Below are 7,987 nucleotides of genomic sequence, written 5' to 3' on the forward strand. Positions count from 1 at the left end.
AAAAACACTTAACTTACACATGTGTCTGTGTTGGATTCTTTGGTTTGGTTTGCTGTCATCGTAATAGGGCGAATAGAAAGTAAAAACAATCTATTAAATGTTTCTATTTAATCTGTTGTAATTATTATCTATTCCCAGTACTCTGCTATTTATAATGAATACATATTATATTCTATAGCTGAACTGCAGGGCTTTTATTTGGTTTGCTGTCATTGTTTTTACATCCTATTTGCAATACAGGATCACCCACTATTCTATTTTTCTATTGATTCTATTCTATTTATTATTATTAACCTATTCATAACCTGCTCTATTTACATCATAATCTATTTACATTATTATGTACAGTATACTAGTGTGTGAATGTGAGTGTGAATGTTGTCTATCTGTGTTGGCCTTGCGATGAGGTGGCGATTTGTCCAGGGTGAACCGCGCCTTCCACCTGAATGCAGCTGAGATAAGCTCCAGCACCCCCCGCTACCCCGAAAGGGACAAGCGGTAGAAAATGGATGAATGGATGCATACTATCGTTTTTCTGGTACTCACTGGGCTAAATCTGGGCTGTCGGGTTCAAACTTTGGTGCCATCTCATGTGTGTGTATGACAAAGTTCGGTGAACCCTTGACTTTTTAAAATTTAATTTAGATTATTGAATCAAGTAATTCGAAACTCAAACGTGTGAGTATCAGTTGACAGCACTTCAGAGATTAACCTTTCCCTGAAACAAGACTAGAGAAAACGTACATTAATCGTTATCATATATCATAGGATGTCATAACAGCATTTGAGATGGAAAATGGATGGATAATACTTATGTTACGGTACAGGGGGGAAAAAGGAGACGGCACAGATGCAGGGCCGTCATTTAGCTCTATTTATTTATATACAATATTATGAAGTGTGGCACTAACCCAAAATGTGCATTTGTGCGACCATGTGTAGTGATTATATGTTGGGTGTTACCGGGAGTGTTGAGCGAGGTGCGGAAGTCCAAGAGGGCAAGGCAAGCTCGGAGATCCAGGGACAGGCAGGAGGTCAAGGGCAAGAGCACGGCGTCAAAGTCCGTGTCCAGGCGGGAGGTCGAGATCCAAAAGGGCAGCCAGGGAACCAGAGGGAATATGGGGAGATGAGACACACCGCTCGTAACCAGGGAACACATATTCTCTTCCATTATGTAAACTTTTTCAGCTTTTGTGCAACATATTATGTTTTTACGAGTGTACAACTCTTCAAATATGTGTTTGCTAGCTATATGCTTGCTAGCATTATTTAGTTATGGTCAAAATTAGCTAGAATTGTCACGCCCAAAAAACATATGATAACGTTTTGGTGGTGACATGATCATTTCAATATTGACAAAAATAAAGGGAAAGTAGTTTAATCCTACTATTTTGAAATAATGTGTTCACAAAGTCTTGAAAAAAAGTGATTATTTTCATCGTTTTAATAATCTAAAGCAAATAAACATGTTTTCAATGTAATGCTGGTTTCTATCTGTAATTGTAGAGTTCATAGAGAAATAATCAACACAACAACATGCCAAAGCCAAATAAAAAAGTGGAAAAGAAAAGTTGAGAGAATACAGAGAAAGAGTGAAGGCTGATCCAGTTAACACCAAGAATATCTGAAGAAGCAATAAGAAAGAAATAAGAAAAGAAAGGAAAAAGGAAAGTTTGAAGTCATTAAGGATTTATCGGCCAGGGAGCAAATAAGGCGAACTCCAGACCTGGAGGTCAAAGACTACGTTGACACTGCAGGTCAAAGTGGACCAAATCAGATTTTTTCCAGATCAGATTTTTTACAGCTGACTGTTTAAATTATAAGTAACCTGTGATCTTTATCAGACTCCAGTATAAACGTGCACAGGTTCCAATGTGGCCCCAATGTCACATGCGCAGTGATAACAAAGGAAGTTGACCAGATTATTTAAATGAACAAGGTGTAGTCACTACATGGCCACCACAGATCAGCGTGTTAGTGGGTTTGTGACGTGACCGTTGTGTAGAGCAGTGGTCCCCAACCTTTTTGTAGCTGCGGACCGGTCAACGCTTGAAAATTTTTCCCACGGACCGGGGGGGTGGTATTTTTTTTATTTTTTTTGTCATAAAGAAATACAATCATGTGTGCTTACGGACTGTATCCCTGCAGACTGTATTGATCTATATTGATATATAATGTAGGAACCAGAAATATTAATAACAGAAAGAAACAACCATTTTGTGCGAATGAGTGTGAATGAGTGTAAATGGGGTAGGGAGTTTTTTTGGGTTGGTGCACTAATTGTAAGTGTATCTAGTGTTTTTTATGTTGATTTAATAAAAAAAAAAAAGTTTAAATAAAAAAAAAAAAACATTTTTAAATTTCTTGTGCGGCCCGGTACCAATCGATCCACGGATCGGTACTGGTACTGGTTGGGGACCACTGGTGTAGAGGAATTAGTCAGATGATGGAAAACAACTGAAGGAGGATGAAGAAAACAATTGCAAAAAGGAAAGTGATCGTGCTGCACACACCAATGACGTAGCTCGACCAAAGAACGTCAAAGTTGCAAACAGGTTGCATTGCCGTTTAAACTGCAGTCACATTTAAAAAGATTAGATTCCAAACGGATTTGGACTACCTCCTGATGTGGCCCAATATGATACAAAAATATTAGATTTGAAGCACTTTGGAGCGTTTAGACTTGCAAAAAGGATCCGATTTGGTGTCCAGTGTAAACGGAGCCAAAGTAATGCTCATTAGTTTTCAGAAGCCTGACAGTAATATGAAGTGATTTCTTCTTCTCTGAATACTGAATACATCCATTTTCTACTGCTTGTCCCTCTCTGGGTTGCGGGGGGGCTGGAGCCTATCCCAGCTGCACTCGGGCAGAAGGCAGAGTACACCCAGGACAAGTTGCCACCTCATCATTGTCCATCCATCCATCCATTTTCTACCGCTTATTCCCTTCGGGGTCGCGGGGGGCGCTGGAGCCTATCTCAGCTACAATCGGGCGGGAGGCGGGGTACACCCTGGACAAGTCGCCACCTCATCGCAGGGCCACACCTCATCATTGTAAATAATGTAAATAATTCAATGTAATTATCTTGTGTGATGACTGTATTATGATGATAGTATATATGATAGTATATATCTGTATCATGAATCAATTTAAGTGGACCCCGACTTAAACAAGTTGAAAAACTTATTCGGGTGTTACCATTTAGTGGTCAATTGTACGGAATATGTACTTCACTGTGCAACCTACTAATAAACGTCTCAATCAATCAATCAATCACAGGGCCAACACAGATAGACAGACACTATTCACATTCACATTCACACACTAGGGCCAGTTTAGTGTTGCTAATCAACCAATTCCCAGGTGCATTTTGTTGGAGGTGGGAGGAAGCTGGAGTACCCGGAGAGAACCCACAAAGTTGCAGGAAAAACATGCAAACTCCACTCAGAAAGACCCTGCAGAATGAAAAATTTAAAAAATAAATGATGTTATTGACCACAAAATCCAAGTGTTTGCAATATGTCCAACATCAAGCATGGTACAAGTAATATTAAGCAATAAGGTAGAGGGAATATGATACAACCTTGCAAACAGAATAGTGGTCACTACCGAAACATGTACAGTCACTACCAAAACACAGGCTTTTTTTTTTTTTTTACAAATAAAATAAAGTATATTGAGTTATCAACTAAAATGTTATTATACTAATTGGTTAAATTAATGATTACATTTCATAAGTCATTAAGTCTGAAATAAATCTGATCAGTGTTATGCATTTTTAAAAAGAAAGATTGCATGTCGATTTTGAAGAATTTTATATATTGAAGTACACAACCCAAAACTAGTGAAATTGGCACGTTGTGTAAATCGTAAATAAAAAGAGAATACAATGATTTGAAAATCCTTTTCAACTTATATTCAATTGAATACATTGCAAAGACAATATATTTAATTTCCGAACTGGGAAACTTTATTTTTTTTTGGAAATAATCATTAACTTAGAATTTAATGGCAGCAACACATTGCAAAAAAAGTTGGCACCGGGACATTTTTACCACTGTGTTACATGGCCTTTCCTTTCAACAACACTCAGTAAACGTTTGGGAACTGAGGAGACCAATTTTTTGAAGTTTTCAGGTGGAATTATTTCCCATTCTTGCTTGATGTACAGCTTAAGTTGTTCAACAGTCCGGGGTCTCCGTTGTCGTATTTTACGCTTCATAATGTGCCACACATTTTCAATGGGAGACAGGTCTGGACTACAGGCAGGCCAGTCTAGTACCCGCACTCTTGTTGTAAAAAGTGCAGAATGTGGCTTGGCATTGTCTTGCTGAAATAAGCAGGGGCGTGCATGAAAAATATGTTGCTTGGATGGCAACACATGTTGCTCCAAAACCTGTATGTACCTTTCAGCATTAATGGTGCCTTAACAGATGTGTAAGTTACCCATGCCTTGGGCACTAATACACCCCCATACCATCACAGATGCTGGCTTTTGAACTTTGCGCCTATAACAGATGGTTATTTTGCTTTTTGGTCCAAAGGACACAACGTCCACAGTTTCCAAAAACAATTCGAAATGTGGACTCGTCAGACCACAGAACATTTTTCCACTTTGCATCAGTCCATCTTAGATGAGCTCGGGCCCAGCGAAGCCGGCTGGGTTTCTGGGTGTTGTTGATAAATGGCTTTGGCTTTGCATAGTAGAGTTTTAACTTGCATTTACAGACATAGCAACAAACTGTAGTTACTGACAATAACTACAGTACCACCTGAGGAATCGAAGGTCACGGGTATTGCCACTTATGTGCAGTGATTTCTCCATATTCTCTGAACCTTTTGATCATATTACGGACCGTAGAGGGTGAAATCCCTAAATTCCTTGTAATAGCTCATTGAGAAATGTTGTTCTTAAACTTTTATTCACAAAATGGTGACCCTTGCCCCATCCTTGTTTGTGAATGACTGAGCATTTCATGGAAGCTGCTTTTATACCCAATCATGGCACCCACCTGTTCCCAATTATCCTGTTCACTTGTGGGATGTTCCAAATAAGTGTTTGATGAGCATTCCTCAACTTTCTCAGTCTTTTTTGCCACTAGTGCCAGTTTTTTTTAAATATGTTTGTCACGACTTGGTCCTGGGTTTTGTTTCTCCGGAAGGCAACGGAAAATTGGCACGGGCAAGGCGTGAATTTAAATACATGATTTATTTTGACACTAATAAACTACAAAAAAAGGAAGCAAACAAAAAGCGCTCACAGCGGAGGTAAAAACTTGACTATGAAAACAAAAGGCGCGCACAAAGGCGGAAATACAAAACTTGGGTATAAACACAAAACTTGCACAAAGGCAGAAACTATGAACAATAAAACAAAAACACAAACTGTGGCATTAATAAACAAAAACTTACTTGGCAAAGAACTGTGAACATGACATGAATCAGAGTGATGAAAAAGTGCGAGGTCGCCAGGACGAACAACAGAAACAGACAGATTTAAATAGTGACATGATCAGTGAAAACAGGTGCGTGACTCAAAACGTGAAACAGGTGCGTGACAAGACAGGTGAAAACTAATGAGTTGCTATGGAAACAAACAAACAAGGAAGTGCAACCAGGAACTAAAAAGAGTCCAAAAAACAAACACATGGCCAAAACAAAAACATGAACAGACATGACAGAACCTCCCCCTTATGGACAGATCCCAGATGTCCAAAAAACAAAAAACAGGATCAAGATTCATGGGAGGGCGGGAGGGGGACATGGCGGTGGGTCGCCAGGCCAAGTGGCCCCGAATCCACCGAGGCATAGTCATGTGGCGGCGGCGTTCCACTCGCCGCCGCCACAGGCGAGGTGGGCGACCCGGGAAGGGCCACATACGTGGCCGACAATGAGGTGGGCGCACTTGGCGTGGCGGACAACTAGGTAGTGGCCATAACCGTGGCAGACGAGGAGGCAGGCGCGTCGTCGTCATTGCAGGCGTGGAAGCCGCAGATGACGCAGGTGCGGGTGCAGCAGACGAAGCAGGCAGCGAAGCTTGGCGCATCGGGCGGCGAAGCTTGGTCTTGGCCGCTTGGAGGGTCTTGGCTGATTGGAGGGTCTTGGCATGGCGGTGCTTGGTCTTGGCATGGGGGGTCTTGGTCTGGAGTGTCTTGGTCTTGGCCTTGGTCTGGGGTGTCTTGGTCTTGGCGTGGGGGGTCTTGGTCTTGGCGTGGGAGGTGTTGGTGGGGGTCTTGGTCTTGGCGTGGGGGGTCTTGGTCTTGGCGTGGGGGGTCTTGGTCTTGGCGTCGTGAAGCTGCGACGGGCGGCACTTGGCGTCGTGAAGCTGCCACGGGCGGCACTTGGCGTCGTGAAGCTGTCACGGGCGGCACTTGGCGTCGTGGAGCTGCGACTGGTGGCGCTTGACATGGAGTTGCGATTGGTGACGCTTGGCATGGAGCTGCGACTGGTGGCGCTTGGCGTGGAGCTGGGCCCGTTGATCGCCTTGGAGCAGGGCGTGGAGCAGGGCGTGGAGCAGGGCGTGGAGCAGGTGGAGGTGGCCTAGCTGGGGGTTGCGGCTTGGCAGGCCGAAAGACCGGTGGTGGTGGTCGTGCTGGAGGCTGTGGCTTGGCGTGATGAAAGACTGGTGGTGACGGCCGTGCTGGTGGCTGTGGCTTGGCGTGACGAAAGACAGGTGTGGTGGCCGAGCTGGAGGCTGCGGCTTGGCATGGCGATGCTGACCCACCCCACCTGAACAATTCCCAGCCCTAGCCCCCCCCTCAAGGAGCGGATCCCAGACGCGCTCCCCGCGGTCTGTAACCGTCTTTTGGGGTGGGTGGAGGGAGGTCAGGAGGGGGGCAGAATCCTCCCCTCCAAACTGTCCAAAAAGTCTTTATTCTTCCTGGGATTGAGTGGGTGAAAAACAAAATGTGTGTGACTTGGGCGTGGCTTGAGTCCTGGGGGGCGGGGCATGAAATTCAGATGGCTGTGACTGATATGCTCTAATGTCCAAAATCATGTTCTGATAATATTTGATCATGGAAACAGAGTCCTTTGTTGAGGGCGGCTGATCAAAAGTAAAAGAGTTCAGAGAAAAAAAATCTTGAGCTGTGATGTCATCAGGGTGAAGCCAGGCTGCCTGTGGCTTGCATCCGCCCGGAGGGGGAGGAGCTTGCGGGAGTGACGTGTCCTCTCTGCTTGCGGAAGCCCTCCCTGACGTCCTTCGTCGGGAGCGGCGCCTCCGGGACTGCGGTGACGCAGCGCAGTCCTCGGACCAAATGGAGTCTCTGCACTCCATGGAGGAGTAGCGTAGCGTTTCCTCCTCCATGGCGCGGAGGACCTCCCTCGCTGCCTCGTCAAAACCGTCCAACTTTCGTTTGGAGAAACTGTTATGCTGGCGACCTACTGTCACGACTTGGTTCACGGGTTTTGTTTCTCCAGAAGGCAACGGAAAATTGGCACGGGCTGTCATGATCCTGGGTCCGGATCATGTTTGTTTTGTGTTTTCTGTTAGTTTTGGACTCCTTTGGTTATTGCCTGTGCACCTGTGAGTTTGTTTCATCACCATGGTTACTTATGATTTTCACCTGCCTCTCTTGTTTGGGACACACCTGTGTCTAATCATCAGAGACTCTATTTAAGCCTGCTTCTCCCGGTCACTCATTGTAGCTTCGTTGTTTGCTGTATGCAACAGTCACGTTTGTTTATCCCTGTTCTTGAGTCCTGATTCTTGATTCCGGTGCTAAGTAAGTTTTTGTTTTAGCATCTCGTGCGAACGGCACGCTTTCCTTTTGTTTTTGTTTGTTTGTATCCATTTACTATTTATGTTAAACAAACCAAATCTTACCTGCACGCCGTCGTCCGGAGTAGTCCGTGTAGCATTGGAGGAATGATCCCGCAGCAAGCTGCAACCCCTTCCGTGACATAACAAAGCTACCAGAAAAGTTCCTTCGCCATGGACTCCAAGGAGGTGAATAAAGGTACGAGGAGGTTGTTAAAGGCGATGGA

This window comes from Entelurus aequoreus, linkage group LG07 (assembly GCF_033978785.1).
Source record: "Entelurus aequoreus isolate RoL-2023_Sb linkage group LG07, RoL_Eaeq_v1.1, whole genome shotgun sequence".
NCBI lineage: Eukaryota > Metazoa > Chordata > Actinopteri > Syngnathiformes > Syngnathidae > Entelurus > Entelurus aequoreus.